Source organism: Dromiciops gliroides, chromosome 4, assembly GCF_019393635.1.
Source record: "Dromiciops gliroides isolate mDroGli1 chromosome 4, mDroGli1.pri, whole genome shotgun sequence".
Classification (NCBI taxonomy): Eukaryota; Metazoa; Chordata; class Mammalia; order Microbiotheria; family Microbiotheriidae; genus Dromiciops; species Dromiciops gliroides.
In genome coordinates, this window is record NC_057864.1 from 67,661,117 (window position 1) to 67,686,387 (window position 25,271).

Sequence of the window (25,271 nt, forward strand, 5' to 3'; positions counted from 1 at the left end):
CTTCAAACTCTCTGGGACTCAGTTTGTTCATCTACGAATTGAGGAGATGATCCCTAGACATGGTGCTTAATGGCCTGGCATCATTGGGGTTTCTACCCGGACTGCCTTGTGGAAGTCATCCCTCCCTGGCTGAGAATAGAGATCCACAATCCCCTAGGAAGCCCTAAAGGTGAGGTCAACCCATTAACTCTATGCTCTGCCTATGGCCAGTGACTCCCAATGCAAAGCTGCTGCCCAGCCCCAGCACCCTCACCATCTTGACCTTTGCTTAGCTGGCAAACTGAAGGAGGGAGCTGTTCTCTCAGCACAGCTGGCACAGAGGGCTTACGGAGCAGAGTCATCCTATTTTGGGAAGCAGCAGAGCAGTGCCCACGTGAATACACCCTAGCCTCCCCGTCGCCTTCTGAGGCAGACACCCACCTCCTCTTTCCCCACCTTGTGCTTTGCCTGTGGTTGTATGGAGAAAGCCCAGCTGCAAGAGACCCCGGAAGAGTCTCCAGTTGCGGCAACAGTGCCAGGAAAATGGAAAGAAGTAAAAAGATGTGGGTGGATGTCCCAGGCAGGGGCCAAGCCCTGCCACTGGGGATCATTATCTGTGTGCCTAAGAGTAAGCCAGCCTTCCCAGACTGAATTAGCAGAAAAGAAAGTGCATGTCTCCATTCACTGCACTAAAGGATTCAGTGTGGATCCATTCTGCTTCCTTACCCTTCAGTTACAGACAAGGGCAAACTGAAATCTGCTTCAGAGAGACCAAGAAAGCCAAGCCCTGTCTTTTCCATGCTCCATCCCCTTAACCCAGACTTTCTGGCTTCAAAACCTGAGCTCCTCTCCTCTGCCGGCTCTCCAGGGTCTGGACACTGAAAAGCACTTGGGCTTTCTTCCCTTATCCCCTGCCCAGTCTCATTCCATTTGAAAGAGATCCTAGAAACCTTTCCTCAATCCACTATTTATGACTCCTGTTTCCAAAACAGTAAAAGGCAAATCCAGCTATCCCAGGGCTTCTTCACTTTTTCTAGGCTACAGACCCCCTTTGGCAGTCTGATGAGGCCTCTGGACCCCTTCTCAAAATAATGTTTTTAGATTCATAGAATTACATAAGATTTCAAAGGAAACCAATTTTACTGAAATACAGTTATAAATATATATACATATATGTATATGTGTGTGTATATAGACACAGACACATACATATATAACCCTTTAACTCAAGGGTTACTAACCTAGGGTTCATGAATTTGTTACATATATGTCTTTGTAACAATTTGTTACATGTATATAATTTGTTCCACATATTCATTTGTGTAACAACTTATTATACATATGTAACAAGTTCATGAACCCTAGATTAGTAACCCTTGAGTTAGTAAATTATATAAATACATATGTAGTAAATGACATATATACATTTTGTTACATACAAATATATAACAATTTATTACACATACCTATATATATGCATATGTGTCATATTTATAACAAATTAATGAACCTTGGGTTAGTAACCCTTGAGTTAGTAACATACAGATATACATTTTGTTATATATAAGTATATAAAATATATATGCATATATATATGTATAAATAACAAATTCATGAACCCTGGGTTAGTAATGCTTGAGTTAGAGCATATCATGTCCTCTTCTGGTAGCCCTATGTCAAACCCCATCCTCCAAACTCTTCTTTATCAAATAGGACACCCAGCAATATCCTCTACTTGATAAACTTATGCTCTATCCAACTCTCCAATTTAATTCAACAAGTATGTACTAAATGCCCATTGTGTGCCCAACATTGCTCCAGGAACTAGAGATAGACAAAAACTAAATAGTTCCCATGCCTTAAGATGCTCATCTTTAACTGGGAGGAAAGAATGTGTACACAGATAAGAAAATACAAAGTTATGGGGAAGAGGGAATAGGAACAAGTGAAGAAATCAGGAAAGGCCTCTTGGAACAAGCAGTCAAGGTTAGGAGGAAAAGCATTCCATGTACCAGGGACAGCAGAGGTAAAGGCCCACAGAAAGGATATGCAATGTCAGGCACAGAGAGGAGCAAGTGGGACAACTGGTCTGGAATTTATTGAGCACAAGGGAGAGTCATGTGTAATCAGCCTAGACAGGGAGGATGCAGCCAGATTGTGAAGGACTTTCAGTACCTAATAGAGCACCCACGGACAGACACACACACACACACACACACACACACACCCACCCTTCCCTCTGGGCCTGGCATTTTTCTCTGACCCCTATATAAGAGAAGCCCTCCCTCCCTAGACACAACAAGGTCCTTGCTAATCTATTTCGAAGACTTTTCTGGCATCCGCCCTGTGCTCAGTATCTTTGAAGCAAAGGTCTCCTTTCACCAGCTTTGCTATTGAAAATTTACCAGCCTGCCATATGATTCCAGAAGCTTGACACAACATTCAGGTCAGCCTCTCCTCTCCAAACCAGGCAAGAAGATTTTAATCATTCCCATGCTGCCCTGCTCCTGGGAATGACCTCCTCTATTCCAGGATCCATTCTTCTATTCTCTTTTTAATACTATCTCCCCTACCAATTGACTCAGTTTCTTACCTTTAATTATTATCTTTCTCTTTTCCTCTGTCTCCTTCTCCTGACCTTTGTTCTCTCCAGAGCCGGTCCTTATGCCAGGCCATGCCTCCTCTCCTGCCAATTGATTTTAGCTTCTTTCAAGCTTCACCTAAAGAGTTAGGTCCTTTGGTTTTTTGTTTGTGTGTGTGTAATTTTTCTTTGTTTGTTTGTTTTTTGCAGGGCAATGAGGGTTAAGTGACTTGCCCAGGGTCACACAGCTTTTAAGTATCAAGTGTCTGAGGTCGGATTTGAACTTATGTCCTCCTAAATCAGGGCCAGTACTTTATCCACTGCGCCACCTAGCTGCCAAAGAGCTACCTCCTTTAAATCAACTTTTGTGATTTTGTGATTTTGTGATTTTGTGATTGCTTCCACCCTGCCTCCAATGGGGGAAAAAGTCATTCCATTTTATGTGTGTCTTGTACTTATATGTGAACCTGTATTTCCTAGTAGAATGTAAGCACCTTGAGGGCAGGCAGTGTCTCACCCCAAGTTGTCCCTACCCCCATGATTCTTAGTGAAAGCTGGTTGTTTGTTGATGACTATACAGCTTGTGGCCCAGTTTTGCCCTTTGCCTCCTCAGCCTAAATATGGCCTTACTAATTAAGTATTCCATCTCAGTTCAACTAGTTCCTCTGTCTGCAAGCTCAACACTGGCCAATGGCCCAGTTCCCATTCTTGACTCACCTCTGTGCTTCCCATCCACTGATTTTATATCACATGCTCTTTCCAGACAGGGATTGCCTTATTTTGCCTAATCCCTTGAACTTAATAGTTAGTTTTTTAATTGAATTCTTATGTTATATACCTCTAATTCCACAACCCAGGACCAAACTCCTTACTTGGTTCTTATTAGAGAGACAGCTAGATGATGCTATGAATAGAGTATTGGGCTTGGAATCACGAAGACCTGAGTTCAAATCTAACCTCAGACAGTTATTAGCCATGTGACTTTGGACAAATTATTTAACTCCTCTCTGCCTCATTCTCCTCAATGATGAAATGGGAATAATAATAATATTTACCTTACAGGGTTGTTATGAAGATAAAGTGAGATGATATTTGCAAAGAATTCTGCAAACCTTAAAGTATAATTAATTGTTAGCTATTATTAATATTATAACATGATATAGTGAAAAAGGTACTAAATGAGGAGTCAGGGGATCTGAGTTTTGGTCACTGACCTGTCATTAACTGTGTGATCTTAGAAAAGTCACTTCATTCTTCTGTGCCTTAGTTCCCTCATCTGTAAAATGAGGTATCAGGGTTAGAGATGATCTCTCAGATCACTTTCAGTTCCCTACCCTTTGTAACTCTAGCCCTGTGATCTTGGTTAATCCTAATTTTATAAATTAGTGCCATTTCTACACTGAGGCACTGGTTTGGGGTGTGTTTCTCTTTGGTTTGACACCTACCTGCTCAATTTTTCCTTCCTTATGCTCACCAGCCCCTCTACTTCCTGACATTCTAATCTACCTCTCCTCCCATTCCCCCTCCCCCCCCCACTGCTTCCTCCCCCTGCCTTTTTTATTTCCTTTCCCCAGGCTGGCACTTTGAGATGCCTGCTAATCCTTCAGCCACAGGGCATCTGTCTTCCTGACCTCCTGCTGGCACTGGTAACCTGGATCAGCTCTGAAGTTATTACCCTTTAAAGCAGAGGGTCAGCCACTACTTTTGCTCAAGTGGCACAAAAAACAGAATAAATTTTGCCAGAGGCACTGTAGTGGCCCAAGATACATTTTTCCAATTTTTGGACAGGTCTTACCACTGTACCAGCATCTTGGCATTAGATTCAGGTTTTCTGTATCTCCCGACTCCATCCTTTGCTTCTCTTACTCCTTTATGGCTTTTGTCCTTTCTACTTAAGGGCCCGGTCCTCCATCAAGACTTCTCATGGGGGGGGGCAGCTAGGTGGCAAAGTAGATAGAGCACCGGCCCTGGAGTCAGGAGTACCTGAGTTCAAATCTGGCCTCAGTCACTTAACACTAGCTGTGTGACCCTGGGCAAGTCATTTGGCCCCACTTGCCTCACTAAAAAAAATAAAATAAAATAAAATAAAGACTTCTCATCGGATCCTCACAAAAACCCTGTGAGGTGGACTCTATTATAATCACCCCCATTTTACTGATGAGGAAGCTGAGGGTGAGAGAAGTTAAGAGGCTTGCCCAGGGTCACACAACTAATAAGAGTTTGATAATACAATGCTATTCTCTCTCAGATCACTGCTCATAGTTGCTAGTCTGCTTCATTAATACTCAATCTAACCTCTCCAGATTCATATGACATTGAATAAGTCACTTTACTTCCCTATCTTTTGGTTTTCCTTCTTTGTAAATTTAAAAAGTTGAGAAGGGAGAAAGTAAGAAAATAAGCATTTATTGAGCATCTAATATGTGTTGGGCACTGTGTAAGGCACTTTACAAATATTATCTCATTAATTTTTTACATAAAATTTAAAAAAATTTCCCCACAAATAAAACCATTGCAGCTAAAGTAAGAAAAAAAGCAGGAAATCAGAGAAAAAAATGTTGCAGACAATTTCTCTTATTTCTCTCACATAAGGAACTAAACCAAAATTTTAAGAACAGAAGACATCCCCCAGTTGATAAAAGGAAAAAACAAAGCTATCAATAGTCATATGAAAATATTTTAAATCAACAATTAGATAGGTGCAAATTAAAACATTTCTGACGTACCACCTCATACCCATAAGATTAACTAACATGACAGAAAAAGGAAAATTACAAATGCTGAAAGGGACATGGAAAAATTGGGGCGCTAATTAGCACTACTTCTGGAGTCGTAAAATAGTCCACCCATTCAGGAGAACAATTTGGAACTAAGCCCAAAGAGCTGTAAAATTGTGCATACCCTTTAACTCAATAATACTGCTACTAAGTCTATACCACAAGGAGATTTTAAAAGGGAGGTAAATAGGGGGCAGCTAGATGGTGCAGTGGGAGGACCTGAGTTCAAATCTGGCCTCCAACACTTGACACTTAATAGCTGTGTGACCCTGGGCAAGTCACTTAACCCTCATTGCCCCACCCAAAAAGAAAAAGAAAAAAGGAGGGAAAAGATCAATATGTACAAAAAAATTTATATCAGCTCTTTTTGTGGTAACAAGGAACTGAAAACTGAGGGGATGCCCTGAATCAATGAATGGCTGAACAAGTTGTGGCATATGATTGTGATGGGATACTAAAGACAAAGGGGATAATTTCAGAAAAAGCTGGGAAAGGCATATGAACTAATACAAAATGAAGTGAGTAGAACCAGAACAATGCACCTAGAAACAGTAAGTAATTCTGAGGGCAGCTAGGAGGCAGAGTAGATAGAGTACTGGCCCTGGAGTGAGCAGGACCTGAGTTCAAATCCAGCCTCAGACACTTGACACTAGCTGTGTGACCCTGGGCAAGTCACTTAACCCCAATTGCCTCACAAAAAAAAGTAACCCTGATCGACACAATGACCAAACCATAATTCCAGAGAATTGGTGATTATGATCTACCCACCTCCAGATAGAGAACTGATGTACTCAGAAGGAAGATTTAAGCATATTTTCTCTTGCTTTCTTTTTCTCTTTTTTCAGAACAAGGCCAACACAGAGGTGGGGGAGGAGAATATCATCTTGTTTGATCTTCATAAAACCCTTAGAGTTGGTGCTATTATTATCCCCATTTTACACGTAAGGAATATGAGGCAGACAGAAATTAGTAATCACTTACGATGGCAGTCACTAAGCCCAGGGTGACACTGCTAATAAATGTCAGAAGTCACATTTGAACTCACATATTCTTGACTCTAGGACTAACACTCTATCTACTGTGTTACCTCACTGCTAAGTGGCTAGCTAACCTCTAAGATTCCTTCCCTAAATTCCATGACTCTCTGATATTTCCTAGATGCCACTTCCAGATTCATTCTTCAGCTATACTCAGAAAAGGAAGGAAACAGACTAGGAGGCAGCAAGAAAGGGCACCTTGGGGTGTATTGGTCAGTGAAGTTATGCATGTTGTTCTCAGGTATATATTGTGACCCTCAGTTATCATCTATCATGTGCTACTTCTTCCTTATGCTTTCTTTCTGTTCCCCAACTAGACTGTAAGCTCCCTGAGAGTATATGATACTGTGGCAACAGTAAATTCTCTTTGTGACTGCCTCAGGATCAGCCTGAAGCATGAGTTCGTAGTCCTAATATGGGTTCAGGCTGTCAAATACCAGAAGTCACAGCAGAGCCAGATTATAGAGAGAGGACCAATGGTTGAAGACAACAATCTCAATAGTCACAGAGCCACCCAATCTTAGAATCATGAATGGTCTCAGTAACCATCTAATATTATCCACAGATCAAAAAATCCCTACTACAATATTCCTGACAAGTGGTCATACAACCTCTGCTTGAAATTGTCTATAAAGAACGAACTCCTCATGCTTGCTTTTCCATTTTTTGAGAGGTCTGATTTCTGGGAAGTGTGTCATGGTTCATGCAAAAATGACTAGGAGATCATCAATTTGGTTACTCTAAGAATTCAGGTCATAATCCATTCATGTGTTCCCCTCCTTTAACATTCTTGTCCATGTCCTCCCCAATATTTGCCACAGGAGGACCACCCAAGATGGAAGAAGCCTTCCTTGTCTCCTGACATATCAAGGATAACAGTGGAATATTCAAGTTTGGTCCAACCTTTTCCCTAACCATATGACTGGCCCATATTCTTTTCTTATTTGACATTTCCCTGATGATATCTTTTGCTTCTGTTCTTTTTCAGAGCTCCTCAGTGGTTACAGAAGAGATTGTCCTATTTCTAGGCCCTAGCTGAACTGCAGTGACTCCATGTTTGACGTTGATTGGCCTGCCTTCTATACTGGGAAATTCCTACAAACCCAATAACTAGCTTAGCCATCTTCATTTGGGTGAAGCATAAAAGAATATCTGATAGAGAAAGGTTATAGTTGTATCATCTGATAATTGATTGTTCATAAAGTCTACTTTGGTACACCTAGGTGGCACAACAGATGGAGTGCTGGGCCTGGATTCAGGAAGACTCCTCTTTGCGAGTTCAAATCTGGCCTCAGATATTTACTAGCTGTGTGACACTAATAAAGTTGCTTAATCCTGTTTGCCTCAGTTCCTCAACTGTAAAATGAGCTGAAGGAAATGACAAACCACTCTAGTATCTTTGACAAGAAAACCCCAAATGTGGTCATGAAGAGTCTGTCATGATGGAAAAACAACTCAACAAGGACATAGGTCTACCTTCCATTCAGTCTGTGTGAATCTGTCCAGAAACAATCTGTCCAGTAATCAAATGTAAGGGAAGAGATGTTGAGTCCTGAAATCAAATGGGCTACCCATTCCACTATATGCCCAAGCCACTGCCTGTGCTTGCCAGGGGGACTGATGGGCTAGGGTCCTGCACTTTTGAATATCTGTGAATAATAAACTGCCTGACTTATGATAGTCTCTGAATGCCTGTGCTCCTTTTTGTGTACTGCACCCATGACCTCATAGGTTGTCACAGCCTCCTCATACTCTATGTGCTTCTACATTGCCCTATGATATTTATCTCTACTGTTTCATACACTGGTATGCTCCATATCAGGTAGACATTCTACAATACCTATAGAACATTGGTGTCAAGAAAATGGACTCATTTCTGGAAGAAACCTGGGGTCATTAAACAAGCTTTTCAGCTTCCTAAAGGCAATTCAACCTGCTCTCCTCCTTTTAATTCTCAGCCCAACTTGTTGTCCATTTGTATTGTCTGTCCCAAGTATACATAATCATGGAACAAGTTCTTTATGCTTCTTATTCAAATGCATGTCATAATCTGTCCAATAGACATTATTTATTGACTTAGTCTTTTCTGTGTTGTCAGGCCAAACTCTTCAGAGTGGCTATGGTTCTCATCCAGGAGGCTTTGCAATGGTACAGGGTTTGATGCAAGCAGAATATCACACACACACACACACACACACACACACACACACACACACACAGCATTTGAAAGATTTCACTAATTCACAGAGACTCTATATTCAACTTGGCTGGACTTGCTGGGGAATCATCTTCTTCATTCTCACCCAAGGTGTAAAATTGTTGACAGGGATTCAGTGTACAAAGTTCCTTAGTAGGGGCAGGAACCATGCCTTGTATTTCTGTAATTGTCATTCCAGATGACTTACCCCCAGATGAGAGTGACTAGGCAAGTAGAGTACATACTCTATTAGTATTCATAGATATATAGGTAGGTAGGTAGGTAGGTAGGTAGGTAGGTAGGTAGGTAGGTAGGTAGGTAGAGATTAGATAGATAGATAGATAGATAGATAGATAGATAGATAGATAGATAGATAGATAGATAGATGATGGACAGATGGATGGATGGTTGGATGGATGGATGGATGTATTGTGTGAGATTTAAAATTGGATATTAGATCATAAATCTCCCCTACTTAACCTTTCCCTTAATTTATCTCCCAAACTAGTAAATGGAAGCAGGTTTTGGTTTTCTAGATAGACCTTTTTATTTATAGTTATGATAGTCACAAGGTGATGTTGGTTAGAAGGATAGGAAAGTAGAAACACAATACAAATCGTCTTAAGTCTAAGCTTAGTCTATATTCCTTATAACAACTCACCAAACCGACAAGGCCACCAACCGACAAGGCCACCAACCGACAAGGCCACCTTTGGAGAGAGAGAGTCCGTGCCGCGCCGTCAGGAGTCCCGCCAAGCAGGCAAAAAGGCCTCCCTCCTTTTCTCCACCCCGGAAGTCAAAAAAAAAACCGGCAGGCAGTCTGACATGCGCAGCAGGCGCACTGTACCTGGCAGGCAGTCTGACATGCGCAGCAGGCGGACTGTACCCGGCAGGCAGTCTGACATGCGCAGCAGGCGGACTGTTCATCTCCTCCCCAAAAGGGTGGTCCTTGAAAAACTGGCGTCTTTCAGTTATCCTAACCGACTGTTAAAAACTTTCATATTTTACCACATTTCCCCCCTTTGCTTCCTCAAGAAACGGAATGTTTCCTTGATGGAACAGTAAAAAGAATATAATAACTTTTGCTGACTAATAATATGCGAACAACAATACAGAAAAGGAAGAGAGGAAAGTTTTGTCCAGAGGGGCGATTTTTTTTTTTCCTCATGAACCGACGCTTTGACATTAGTCTTGCAAAGGGAGAGCCTCTGCAGAGAGTACATGTTACAGATAGTATATAACAGAAAGGAGATAGTAAAAGCTAATAAAGCAAAACAGTTCATATAAAGTCTCTGAGTTCTCTTGTCTTCTTGAAGTGGTAAGATGTCATCAGGAGGAAACTGGATTCTGGTCTGGAAAACTGGATTCTGGACTCTGGTCTGGAAAGCTGGATTATCTTCTTTAACTGTTTGAATTGCTGTATTTTTAAAACCTTAGCATAGCATTGTCAATGATCAAATTAATAAATTCCATTACATTCCCTCCTTTATATGGTTAGACTTGTAATAGAGGGTTGAGGTAGTTATGCAATGTGTAACACTTTTTACCACCATGTGTCTGGATCAAAGCCAAATTTAGTATGTGTTCATGACACCTGAAAATGTTATGGAAAGGTTATCATACCATATCTCATGGTTCTGAGACAGCCAGTGATTGTGCTAGGCCACAGGTGAATTCAACTGAGTGAGATAAAAAGATAAATAAGTTCAGTTAAATTAGGTTAAATTAGGAGGGAGAGAGGATGAATACTGGACTGTGCCTAGTAATTGTGCTCTACATAGTCACCATCATAAGCAAACCATGGACTTACGTATACCTGTCTCTCCTTTTGTTGCACATATATTCTCTCCAGGGCCTGCGTCAGAGTTCACAGCAAGTTAGTCTCTGAAATGATAAGTTTCCATATTTCTGAAATCTCATTAATTTCACCAAAGACAATATGATGGTAAAAATGTGTGCTATGCTGCATAACTGAGAATATATTAGTGATATATACAATAATTCCAAACCATACCCAGAGTATAATGACATATAAATAATAAACGAATGTAAATAGCTGATTATATTAGACATTGTTACATAATCTTCTTTTAGACATTATTACATAATCTTCTTTTAGCAAGTAGACCACATCATCTTATACATGAATTCTCTGGTATAACAGTAGCAGATACTTAAAGTGGTGATTAATTCATCAAAAAGAAATAAGACTTCAATTAGCAAGATTCAATATTCAATGTTTTCAGTGAGGTATCAAGCAATTTCTGGTACTTTTTAGTTAAACAGAACAACATACAAGAGAAAGGAGAAAAATAAATAAATAAAACAAAACTCATTAGAACTCATGGTTCTCTCAAAAAGAAAGAGTAAATAAAAAAAAAGAAGAATTCTGGTAGCTTCTGAGGCCCGATAGCCTCACCCACAGCATATACTTAAAATGTCTTTGAATAATCACTTAGTTTACAAAATTTAGTTTTAAAGAAAAGCAAAAGAAACAAAAGTAAAAAAAAAAACCAAAGCAAAACCAAAAATAAAAAATAAAAAGCAAAAGATTCGCTAAGCACCCTTTTGTGCTCTTAAAGAACTTAAAGGTGCAAGACATAATTTGCAAGTTCCTTAATTCTATCTACTGAGAGATTTCTCCAGTCTGGACATTGTTTCAGAAAGTATCTGCGTATTTCTGGCAGTGAATTATAAACAAATGTGTTGAGAATGATACAGGAATCTCTTAAATCTACTGGATCCAATCTGGTGTACTGTCTAGCGGCCTCACAAAGTCTATCATAAAATCTGTTTGGTCTTTCATTAGCCTCCTGAGGTAGGCTTAAAAATTTCTGCCAGTTTTCTGGTTTTCTAGAGCAAGATTCCATTCCCTTCAGAAGTGTTTCTCTAGCATCTTTTAATCTTTGGAAATCCCTATCATCATTATAATTCCACTCTGGATCCTTTAGAGGCCATTCCACATCGGCCTTACCTTTCGCAACAAGGGCATTTCCTGCTGAGATAACATCTGTAATCTCAGTTGGGGACAGTAAAGTTTCCAAAAGGCAAGTAACATCAGCCCAACTGGGTTGATATGCATTAAATATAGTCCTTAACTGTGAAATTACAGTGTTAGGATTTTTCTCAAAACTAGGGATGATTGATTTCCATGCGCTCAAGTCACTTGGTCTAAAGGGGCTATATTTTCTGACTTGAATTGGCACTCCCTTCTTACTATGTTCTATAGCTTCCTGCAGAGGGAGTAGTTTCTGCTGATCTGATTCTGAACTTGGATCATCTCTAGTAGAAACAGCCATTTTGAGGTCTCTCTCCATATGTGAGAATTTCATTTCGAGGTCTCTCTCCATATGTGAGAATTTCCCCCATATCATAACAATGATAATAACAAAAACAATGATAATAACAAAAACAAAAAAAAACCAAAAAAAAATAAAATCCTTAGTCGTATGAACTATGGATGTGGTATTAAAAGGTATTTCAATTGCAGGCATAAAATTTCTACTTATATTAAACGTATTTTCCCAAAGATTCTCACGTATACTATTATACAAAAAACTTTTTGCTGCCTGAATGAGGAAAAAACCAATAATGTTATGAAGGACCATTGAGTAAACTATTCCTCTAAGTCGGGATGTTATGCTGTCCCAATACATTCCGATGAGAAAAATCAAAGGGATAGTAGAATATTCGAGCATCTTGCCCTTTAAACTGGGCTGGCTTTTCTGTTTAAAGCAAGACTCTTAGAGGCTTAAAGTCTTTAAGGGAGATTAGACAAAGGGAAAGTCCGTGGGGGGGGGGGGTAATTTGGAAAATCCACCGAATTGGCCGGTTTATGGCCAAACTAGGGAGGGTGGGAGGGTCCTTAAGGTCCCTTCGTGGTCGCCAAAACTGTGAGATTTAAAATTGGATATTAGATCATAAATCTCCCCTACTTAACCTTTCCCTTAATTTATCTCCCAAACTAGTAAATGGAAGCAGGTTTTGGTTTTCTAGATAGACCTTTTTATTTATAGTTATGATAGTCACAAGGTGATGTTGGTTAGAAGGATAGGAAAGTAGAAACACAATACAAATCGTCTTAAGTCTAAGCTTAGTCTATATTCCTTATAACAACTCACCAAACCGACAAGGCCACCAACCGACAAGGCCACCAACCGACAAGGCCACCTTTGGAGAGAGAGAGTCCGTGCCGCGCCGTCAGGAGTCCCGCCAAGCAGGCAAAAAGGCCTCCCTCCTTTTCTCCACCCCGGAAGTCAAAAAAAAACCGGCAGGCAGTCTGACATGCGCAGCAGGCGCACTGTACCTGGCAGGCAGTCTGACATGCGCAGCAGGCGGACTGTACCCGGCAGGCAGTCTGACATGCGCAGCAGGCGGACTGTTCATCTCCTCCCCAAAAGGGTGGTCCTTGAAAAACTGGCGTCTTTCAGTTATCCTAACCGACTGTTAAAAACTTTCATATTTTACCACAATTGATACATGGATACATATAGTGACAGATATCATATAGACATATGTATATACAGAGAGATGATATGTACATATCATAATATAGATATTCACTGAGAAGTAGATTACATATCAAGATCAGGGCCCCAGTGAAGTCAGAAGGTATCAAGAGAATACAAGTTCTAAAGGACAGAGCCACACTGTTGTTCTAAAGTCCACGAAAAGAGTCAGCAACCAAAAAATCACCAGCACCTGATGGGGCATCATATGTCAGGCAGTCAAAGGGCCATGCAAGCAGTTGGAAACATAGGATAGACGGAAACCGGGGAATCAAGAGAAATGAGGCAGGAGAACAGATGTAGGTCATCAAGACAAAGATATTGAAAATGAATTCTTTTGCTCAGCTGCCTTTCTTCCCCTCTCACTGTGATGAGAGCCAATCCCAATCCTGGAAGCTTGCAGCTCATCATAGAATAATGCTTTAAAATTAGACCTAGAAGGGACATTGTGTTTTCTTGCTCCAGACCTGTAACTTCATCAGTCACAATGAGGAAACTTTCTCCCAATGCAGATCAGTACCTGATTGGCAACTTTGAGTCTGAGAGAGCTGCCTTGGAGCAATGAGAGTTGTGGTGACTTGTCTAGGGTACAAAGCCAGTATGTATCAAAGGCAGAACTTGAAGTGAGGTAAGCAAGGCCACTTCTCCATCCAAGGCATCTGGGTGGCTTAGTGCATAAAGGGCTGGACTCGAAGTCAATTCAAATCCTGTTTCAGAAACTTACTAGCTGTGTGACCCTGAGCAATCATTTAACATCTCTCATTAGGCAAGGTGACAAGGATGGTGAAGGAACATCAATATTACGCCATAGAGCATCACTTGAAAACATTATGGATGTTCATCTTGGGGAAGAAAGGCTATTATAACTGTCTTCATGCATTAAGAGTTGTTATGCATGGGGCAGCTGGGTGGCACAGTGGATAAAGCACTGGCCCTGGATTCAGAAGGACCTGAGTTCAAATCTGACCTCAGACACTTGACACTTACTAGCTATGTGACCCTGGGCAAGTCACTTAACCCTCATTGCCCTGCCAAAAAAAAACAAACAAAAAGGGTTGTTATGCAGAAAAGGGATTAGATTCACTCTGTTTAGCCCAGATGACAAAAAAGTAGGAATAATGGGAAGAAGTCCCACAGAAGAAAATGTAGGCTTCGTGTCAGGAAAAAACTTCCTAATAATAAGAACTATTCAATTAGAGAACTGACTACTTTCAGAAGTAACATGTTCCCCTCAGTGGAAATCTTGAAGCAAAAGCTAGATGCTAGATGACCACTTTTTTGGTATGTTGAAGAGTTAGATGTGATGTTTCCTTCTATTTCGGTAATTCAGTTTTGTCATTTGTAAAAGGGTAGATCCCAGGCGTCCTTGGAGAATGAAATTTCAGAAGCCACTAGATGTAGTTCACCACATTCCCTTGCCACTAATATTGATGGATGGGAGAGGGGAGGGGTGTCAAGATTACATTTATATGTAAGCTTGAGGGCATCCCAGAGGCAGAGGGGGAAATCCCAGACTTGAAACTCAGAGATCAAGACCTTCCTAAATTGAACTACCATGGCTAGATGTGGGCTTAACAGTCCTCAAATCAGATGGTTTTACACACACACACACACACACACACACTGCTGTCTTGGAGGAGATACCTCGTTATACAAACATACGTATGTGTTTGCATATGGGTATATCTGTATGTTGCATGTGTGTGCGTGCATGTGTGTGTACATATGCATACATGCATGTGCAAATCCATGTGTATGCATGTGTAGTCTTGTCTTCTTCCTAACTCTATCAAGGGCAGTGAAATTCCAGTTCACTGTCAACATGTATTCCATGAACTGAACTGAGTGGAGTGAGGGTCAACCTTTCCCCTCTCATTTTTTAGGCCTGGAACCTGCAGAATTGGGGTTTTAGTCCGTTTCCTTTGTCCTTTTTAGTTCCAGGTACAAGCAGTGCACTTGGGAGCTGGAACCATGACAACCTTGGAAGCAGAATTCCAGAGAACATGTCGTCCTCAGTCCAGTGGAGAAGCCCTGAGAAGCCAGAGTGCCTAGGATGTGAGCCAATGGGGTTTCAGTCACTTCGGATTTAGAACTTGGTAGGACCAGGCTATATAGGAACTGAGTTAAGTTGTGAACTTAATCAACCTTTCTTCCCCAGACCCTGAAATGGTATAGGGTGGAGGGGAGATGTTAAGTCACCCTCATTTGTATATTTGCACTTGTTAGACATTTGAGGTAAATATTTCTTTGTCAAAGCTACTCTAGTTGTTATAAGTGGTTAAATTGAACTGGAGTGCAGGGGACCATAAGAATTGGGGGGATGCAATAGGTGAAGTTAAAGCCAATTGTAGAAACTAGACACCAATTCCCCTTTTTTTTTTTTTTTTTTAGTGAGGCAATTGGGGTTAAGTGACTTGCCCAGGGTCACACAGCTAGTAAGTGTTAAGTGTCTGAGGCCGGATTTGAACTCAGGTCCTCCTGACTCCAGGGCCGGTGCTCTATCCACTGAGCCACCTAGCTGCCCCTCCAATTCCCCTTTAAGGGTACTGAAATGTAACACACCTGGCTCTCAGGTACTGAAGAGTCATCACCCTTATACACGTAATGAATAGGCCCTCCCTTCATTGAATCAGATGCATTCTATTTTGGTTTCTAGTAATAATAGCTCCCATTTATATAGTAATTTAAGGTTGCAAGCACTTTTCCTATGTTAGTTCTTTTGATCCTCACAACAACTCCCTGAGACAGGAGTTAGTTATTATTACCCCCATTTGACAGAAGAGGAAACTGAGACCAAAAGAGTTTAAATGGCTTGCCAATGGTCACACCCCTAGTAAGTATTTTAAGTAAGGATTTGAACTCAGGTTTTCCTGACTTCAAGTCCTTTGCTTTATCCATTGGGCCACCTGGTAGCATCTGGTCCACATTCTGCGTAGTGGAAAAAAAAAATAGATGCTGAGCCCAAAATAAGAGTGCATACAAAAGGCCCTGACCGAGAAAAATCAATCTCTGTCTCTTGCCTGGTGGGGATCTAGGAAGATGAACAGTGGGTCTAGAGGGGCAAGGATAGGGACAAATCCTATGTTCCCTACCCAGGCTGCCACCTGGCCATGAATGCATAGTCGCACTGTTTTTTGCCTCTTTGCATTTATTCTTTCATGATCTCAGGGGAAATATAGGAAACAGAATGGCCTTGTGAACTTCGAAAGGTCTGAAGAGCCAGCAGAGTTTGCCAGTAGCTGAGCCTGGTAAATAATCAATCCTGACAATCAACCTACTTGACCCAAAGCATCCAGAAGATGCCAGTCCTGCAAACAAGGGAATGTCTCATCCATTGGCTATGCCACACTTAGAAATGAACACAGTGGTGAAAAGAATGTCTGGAGCAGCCACCTGAAGTTTTGGACCAAATCTTCTCAGGTACCAAATACAGTAAGAGGAGAAAGTTCAATCCTGGATATGTGGTGGGGAGGGAGTTATATTTCTACTTCTGTTCTTGCTATATATTTTCTCAGAAAATATCCCTTTGTGAAAGCTTATTGCTTTAACTTGTTTATTAGTGATATCAAGAAGATACCATCTGGTTAAATGATACATAGGAGATACTAACTGGCACTGGCAAATGATATTTGAAAAGTAATTGCTGGTGAAAACATCCCAGGATGGGGGCTCAAGCCAAATGCATTAGAAGAACCCCACTACCCCTCTAGAGATACCCCTGGGGCCCTGAGGATGAGATGTAGCTAGATGGATCTAGGGACCCAACATGATAGTGAGTGTGTGGGTTGGGAAATTAACTCCAGTCTTGCTAGATGAATGAGCACTGGACTTGGAATCAGAAGGATCCAAATCTTGCCTTTAACACTTACTCTCTAGGTAGTCATAAGTAAGTCTCCTAAACTCTCCGAGACTGTTTTCTCTTCTTCAAAATAGTGGGAAATAGGGGGCAGCTAGGTGGTGCAGTAGATAAAGCACTGGCCCTGGATTCAGGAGGACCTGAGTTCAAATATGGCCTCAGACACTTGACACTTACTAGCTGTGTGACCCTCGGCAAGTCACTTAACCCTCATTACACTGCAAAAAGAGAAAGAAAGAAAGAAAGAAAGAAAGAAAGAAAAGTGGGAATATATTAGCACTGAAGTAGTGCAAAACTGATTTCAGGGACAAAATATCACATAAAAGAGAAAGAAGTTTTGGGTTTTTAAAAAAACAATATTAAAGAAACAAATGGAAAAGAACACAATCTTAGCAATCATAACTTTAAATGTGGATGGATCACACCATACATTAAAGTGACAGAGTGGAACAATGGAAAAGAAAACAAAGTCTGATTATCCATATTATGCAAGAAATATCCAAAATAAATATAGAAAATTTTCTATTCATTTGGTGAATCCAAAAAATCAGGAGTTGCAATCATGCTATCAAATAAAGAAAAAAAGTAAATATACATATGTGTATATTTATGTATATACACATGCATACATACATATACAAATATATACTATATATATAAAGAAAACTATATTATGTTTAAAAGTAACCATTAGGTTTTGAAACAGTATTGATATCAAAGATATTTGCACCCAGTGGGATAGCTTCTGAATTTGTGTAGAAAAAGCTAAATGAATTGTAAAGAGATAGACACAGTAATAGAATGATAGTAGGAATCTAATATTCCTCCTTTAAGCTGGACAAATTTAACAGAAAGACAAACAAAAGGGAAAGTGTAAAATTTAATCAACTGTTAGAGAATGTAGAGATGAAAGATTTATGATATCTTCTGAATGGGAATATTAAAGAATATGCCTATTTCTCAGCACCAAATGGTACTTTACACAATGACCTAGATTAGAAAAAAAATTAATATAAATTTTTAAGAAGTAGAAATGTTAAATACATTTTATAAACCATATTGCAATTTTGAAAATAGTATTTAATTTAGGGCATACCAGTAAGAGATACAGTATTTAATGGAGTTATAATAATGATGTTCTGAATGAGTAAAAGAACAAATTATAGGATAATAACTATATGAAAGAGAATGATGATCAGGCAATGTATCAAAATTTCTAAGGCATATTAAATCAATTCTCAGAGGAAAAGTGTTATCCTTGATAATCTCAATATATTAATAAAAATGAGATGCATAAATTAACTATTAATTTTTTTAAAGTTAGAAAATCTTCATTTGTAAATCTTTATCTTCCATACCTCCGTAACAAAGATATCAAATGCAAGAATATATATGAAGAGGGGCAGCTAGGTGGCACACTGGATAAAGCACTGACCCTGGATTCAGGAGGACCTGAGTTCAAATCCGGCCTCAGACACTTGACACTTACTAACTGTGTGACCCTGGGCAAGTCACTTAACCCTCATTGCCCCCCCACACACAAAAAGAATATATATGAAGTGATTTGCAAACCTTAAATGTCAATATAAAATATATCGTTATTGTCTGATTTCTACAAATCATTGAACCTCTGATATTTCTATGGCTGACAGAGAAGGCAGGGACTTTACCTTTCACAGCATATGGCACCTGAGATATTCACTACCCTTGGAGTGTTACAAATCTTGTGTGTATGTACAGGTACATATTATTTAGATACATGTATCATGTTTTCTATACATTTACATAAATAACCAATGGATAGTGGACAGTTGCTTTTCAATTAATTAGGGAAGTCTCTCTATATCTTTCTGGATAGGCTGCTGGTTATGGAATTGGAAAGTGAGAATTAAAGAAGGCATATGTCTGGGCTAGAGGGATTTGGAGAAAGAGTTTAATGTAGAAGACAATTTGGAAAATAAACCTCTCAGGTTACAAGAAAAGAACCTAACAGAGAAAAAATAAATTTCTCAGGTAGCAAGACAAAGGTTCTTGGTCTCATAATAACCTGTACTTCAAGGCAAAGGTGTCAGAAAGAGCACCAGCCCTGGATTCAGGAGTATCTGTGTTCAAATCTGGCCTCAGACACTTAATACTTACTAGCTGTGTGACCCTGGGCAAGTCACTTAACCCCAATTGCCTCACCAAAAAAAAGACAGAGGTGTCTAGATTTAGGGGAAATCATGTACTCCTAGAATGTTAGAGCTGAAAGAGACTTGAGATCTTCTAGTCCCACCCCATATTTATTTTACAGGTGGGGAAACTACCCAAAGAGGAAAAGTAACTAACATAATGTCACCTGGCCAATCATTGGCAGAATCAAGACCAAAATTCAGATCTCGATTCCCTATCACTCCAGTGTTATTTGCATTAGAGACAGCAAGATATCCCATTTTTTAAAACTTGCAATCTGCTTCCTTAAACATGGGTGAGGGCTCTTCATATGTCACTCTCTGAATTTATAAATTTTCTTTCCAGTTGTAAACGTAATTTAAGGTATCGGATTTAAGAATGCTGGGCATAGTCCAACAAGGCAATTCCAATGTATCTTAAATGTTTTTGTAGCAGTGATCTAATCATGTGGTTCTGCTAACAAAAAGGCTCTGAAAAGATTCCAGGTCTCTGACTACAAGACTTTAAAGGTAAAAGCCTTTGTTTTCAGTTTCTACCTAGTCTCCAGAGTATCTTCTCAGGCAACAACCAGAAGGTAAAACTTATACCCTATACCTTCACTGGAATCTTCTCTGGCCCCTTATGGATTCTAGAATAAAATATTAACTCTCTACTTGTCATCTGAAACCCTTTACAATCATCCTCCACCCTACCCTTCCAGGCTTTTATCAGATCATTCCTCTTTATTCTTCATTTCAGGCCAACAGATTAACTTGCTGCTCCCTGCCTTTGCACAGGCAACTCTCCTGCATGTCTGAAATGCATTCTTTTCTCAGTTCTACAGCTTGGGAATCTTGACTGATCTTAAGGATTAGTTGGTGTCCCACCTCCTATAGGATTCCTTTCCTGAGTCTCCTATTTGCTGGTATTCACTCCCTCCTCAAACTCTAACAGATATGGAGGAGTTCAGAATATTACATGTTAGTCTTCATCCTGCTACTTACCAAGAGTGTGATGTAGGACAAATCATTTCACCTGAGACTCAGTTTCCTCATTTGTAAATGTGGTTGATGATACTTAACTCCATTTACTTCATCAGATTGTCCTGAGGAAAGCATTTTGTTGCTTCTAGGACAAGATACAAAGCCCTCAGCCAAAACTGGAGCCAAACCAACCTGAGCTCAAAACAAGCCCTCAACATTCATTAGCAACATGACCTTGGATGAGTCACTTTACTCTTTCAGTCTTGTTTTCTTCATCTGTAAAACAGGCTGTGCTTATCTCACAAGGTTATTGTAGAAATCAAAGGAGAATCTATGTGTAAAGTGACTTGTCAGCTTTCAAACATCATATAAATGTGAGCTCTTATTATCATGTTAATTCCTACTCCAGAGGTCTCTACTACCCTGCAATGTCTCATTACAAAACCCTATGACATAATTACCTTATATTAAGTCTTTGTCCAAAGCTCCCTTATGGTACTCTCTCAGTGCCCCCCCCCCAGTAAATATCACTCCTTCCTCTCTACCCATCCCCCATTCCTTTAATTTTGATGAGTTCTGAGCTTAGAAGCAAAAGGCCCTCCAAATACCTTATCATTTTCTAGAATTATAAAGTGCTTCCTGTCTTGGGCTTAATAATGGTAACAGAGACCAAAAAGGAAAGGAATTTGAGGGCTGCAGCATTTTACTTGCTCGAGAAAGCTGTGATATATGAACAGGATATCAACATGAGACAGTACTTATTAGGATGTGCAAAGTACGTGGGCACGATGCTGCCAAACCCTGTGTATGTCACATCTAGTAGTCTGTGGGAATGCTGAGCTAGGAGGCAAGACCAGTAATCGCTCCGATTGCCTCCAGAGGCAGACCTTGAGAGTGTTCAAGTCCAGGGGCTCACAGATATATGGGTAAGAATCGTGACTGTGATATAAAGTGAGTGATATTAAGAGGGTTTGACTGTAATCTAGAAAGCAATAAACTGAAATCTTTAAATCCATCTAATGCCCTACAATCAAAAACCAAATTATCTGGTATCAAGAACAACTGAATAGACAGTAAGTACAGACACAGAGGGGTGGGTGGTAGAGTGAGTGTACTGAGGAAAAGAAGATGTCAGCCAACAGGTGGAAGAGAAAGATCAGGGCAAACAGGAGATTTGGCAGGAGGCCCAGGGGAGCTGAGGTGATGAGTATGTGTGTGTATGTGGGGTGGGGGGAGTTGGCATTTCCTGCCCTAATATAACATGGAAAGAGAGTTGGAGCATTTTCAAAGAGATCTCAAGGCTACAGACATGAGCAGAGCTGGCTAGGCCTAGGATTGTTGAATATTGAATGCCCCAGTGAAGGAGATCAAGGCCTCAGAAGAGGCTATAGAAGACCATAGGACCCTGGATTTTGAGATAAAGTGGGACTTAGAATCCATAACTCCTCCCTCTATTTACAGATGAGAAGATTGAGGTACAGAGAGACTACATGATTTTCCCAAGATCACAAAGCTAATAAATGTTAGAAGCAAGATTTGAACCCAGGTCTTCGTGATTCTAAGTCTAGCACTTCATTTCCTATACCATATTGTTTCTCCATAAGAATGGATCAATCAGTAACACAAAATACAGAAGATATCTTGTCAGTATGTTGCTCAAGGATGTACCAATACTTTTGTCAACCACCTCCACTTTGCACTATTACCCCATGAGGAACCTCCAAATCCCCCCAAACCTCAAGTTCTACTACATGTGAACTGCTGTTCAGCCATGTCTTTCCTCACCTTATTCCTTTCACCTATTTTTTTTGTGGGGCAATGGGGGGTTAAGTGACTTGCCCAGGGCCACATAGCTAATAAGTGTCAAGTGTCTGAGGCCGGATTTGAACTCAGGTCCTCCTGAATCCAGGGCCGGTGCTTTATCCACTGCACCACCTAGCTGCCCCCACCTATTTTCTTATAAAATTAATAGGGTAGGGGACAGCTAGGTGGCGCAGTGGATAAATCACCGGCCCTGGATTCAAGAGGACCTGAATTCAAATCTGGCCTCAACACTTGACACTTATTAGCTGTGTGGCCCTGGGCAAGTCACTTAACCCCCATTGCCCACCCGAAAAAAAACAACAACAACAACAAAAAAACCAAAACAACAACAAAAATAATACGGTAGTTGTTTTATTAAAGAGATATTTAAAGCTGGGACAATGAAGATATCAGACTAAGATAAAAATGTCCATGATGCCAATTTACTGGAATTTACCACTAAAGAAGGAAGTTCTGAGATGAGGCAGGACTCCTGAAAAAGTCCAACTCAAAATATGCCTTGGATTTCAAAGGGTTCCTTTACCAAATGGATCTTGAAGCACCTTTTGCTTTATTGAGAGCCTGTATGTTATAAAGCTTGGAGCTTCAGACAAGTGTGGCGGGAGGGAAGGCTTCAATTTGTGCCACTGGTGCATTCAGAAGTTTTCATGCCTCAGTTACTTCCAATGTTACTAGCGAAGAACCCTCAGATGATCTAAGAGAAACACTAGTTTCTAGATTTGGCCAATCCAAACTAGCTAGAATTAGAAGCAACACTTTAAAATCACCTGTCTCAAAACCCTGATTTAAAGAGAAGAGTAATAAGACCCAGAAAGGGGATATGATTTGTCCCAGGTCACATGGGGAGCAAGTAGCAGAAGTGGAACTAAAACACATCCTCAGATTCCATTCAATGAAAAAATATTTATTAAATGCCTACTGTGTACCAACCTTTGAGAATATGAAGAGCAATATGAGATAGCCCCTATTCTTGAAGAGCTTAGAATCTTGTCTGTAAAGATATACACATACACACACACAAATACACAGAGGTATATATATGTATATGTATATGTATATGTATATGTATATATGTGTATGTATATGTGTGTGTATATATGTGTGTGTATGTATATATATATTTTATATATGTGTGTGTGTGTGTGTGTGTGTGTATATATATATATATATATATATATATATATATATATATATATATATATATATATATATATAAAGAGATATAGCCTCAAATGGAGGGAAGGGTGCTGGAAAGGTTATATGTGCAAGTGGTAAATCCATGCCTTTCCTCACCTTACTCCTTTCAACTATTTTTTTTTTTGGTGGGGCAATGAGGGTTAAGTGACTTGCCCAGGGCCACACAGCTAATAAGTGTCAAGTGCCTGAGGCTGGATTTGAACTCAGGTTCTCCTGAATCCAGGGCCAATGCTTTATCCACTGCACCACCTAGCTGTCCAATATTGTTTATATACACATATATACATATACATATACATATATATATATATATATGTAAAAGAGATACAGCCTCAAATGGAGGGAAGGGTGCTGGAAACTTTATATGTACAAGTGGTAAATCCAGAATTCTTTCCCCCTCAACCATGCATCTTCTCATATTCATGCAATGTGCTTAGGGCAAATGTGCTTGGAGGAGCATCATATGTCTATGTGTGCATGTGGAAGAAAATATCTGCATAGCCTACCATGCTGTGGGAAATGACTTAAGAAGAAGGCAAGAGCAGGAAACATTGCAGGAGGAAAAACCTATCCTCACACTAATTAACTGCAGCATGCTGACAATGAACAAATGAACACTTATTAAATACCTACTATGTATCAGGCCCTGTTGATGCAAATACAAGGAATGAAACAATTCCTAGTCTCAGGGTAGGGCTGGAAAAGTGGTTACCCCAGGATTAGACTCAACATCTCAGAGGCCATCTAGTCTAATCTGTACCTGACCAATAATTTCTTCTACAACATGCCTACAAGATGTGGCACAGTATCTACTTGAAGCCTTCCAGTAATGAGAACCCCATTACACTGCTGATAGACCTAATTTCTCTTTTGGACAGCTCTAAGTACTAGGAATTGTTTTTTCTCCATTGAGGCAAATTCTCCCTTTCTCCAACCTTATTGAACTATTCCTTGTTCTGCTCTCTGAGGATAAAGAAAATAAATCTAAACCCATTTCTATGATAGTCTTTCAAATCCAGCTGGTAGGTCTACTCTGTATCACCTTTCCAGTCTAAGAATCCATAGTTCCTTTGATGACTTTTTTTTGGAGGGCAATGAGGGTTAAGTGACTTGCCCAGGGTCACACAGCTAGTAAGTGTCAAGTGTTTGAAGCTGGATTTGAATTTACATCCTCCTGAATCCAGAGCTGGTACTTTATCCACTGTGCCACCTAGTTGCCCACTCCTTTGATAATTTTTTGCAAGTCATCATCTCCAAACTCCTCATATCTTGGCCCTTCTCTTCTGGAACTTTGTCAATATCTTTCCCAAAGCCTGGTATCCAAAACTGTACACACCACTAGGGATTCAATCTAACCACAGAGGAGAGCTTTGTGATCACTACTTTTCTTACTCTAGACACTACACTTTCTCCAAGATTGTCCAAGATTGCACCAACACCCCAACCATCAGCTACTACTTTATACCACTAACTTACATGGAAATCTCAGTCTATCAAAACATTCAGCTCTCTTACAAACAAATCATCTAGGTCTCTCTCTCCACACTCTCCTCCCCCACAATCCTAGCCTCTATCCTGCTACTTACCAAGAGTGTGATGTAGGACAAATCACTTCACCTGAGTCTCAGTTTCCTCATTTGTAAATGTGGTTAATGATATGTAACTCCATTTACTTCATCAGATTGTCCTGAGGAAAGTATTTTGTTGCTGCTAGGACAAGATACAAAGCCCTCAGCCAAAACTGGAGCCATTTCTTTAGAACAAAACTGCTGATAGTTTCCCTTCACTATGTTCCTGGGTATACATTTCCAAGTTCAATTCTCACCCTCCCCCGCCCAAACCACCACTGACGTATTTCCTTAAGTAAATTTAGTTTTTGTTTTTTAAGATATATTTCAAATAGGAAATCTTTGATTTCCAGCTTGATTTAAGCAGGTTTCTTCGATGGTGGTGATGATGGAGTCATTGTTGTTCAATCATTGCGATTGTGTCCAATTCTTTGTGACCCCATCTGAAATTTTCTTGGAAAAGATACTGGAATGGTTTGCCCTTTCCTTCTCCAACTCATTTTATAGATGAGGAAACTGAGGCAAACAAGGTTAAGTGACTTGCCCAGGGTCACACAGCTAATACATGTCTGAGGTCAGATTTGAAATCAGGAAGATGAGTGTTCCTGACTCT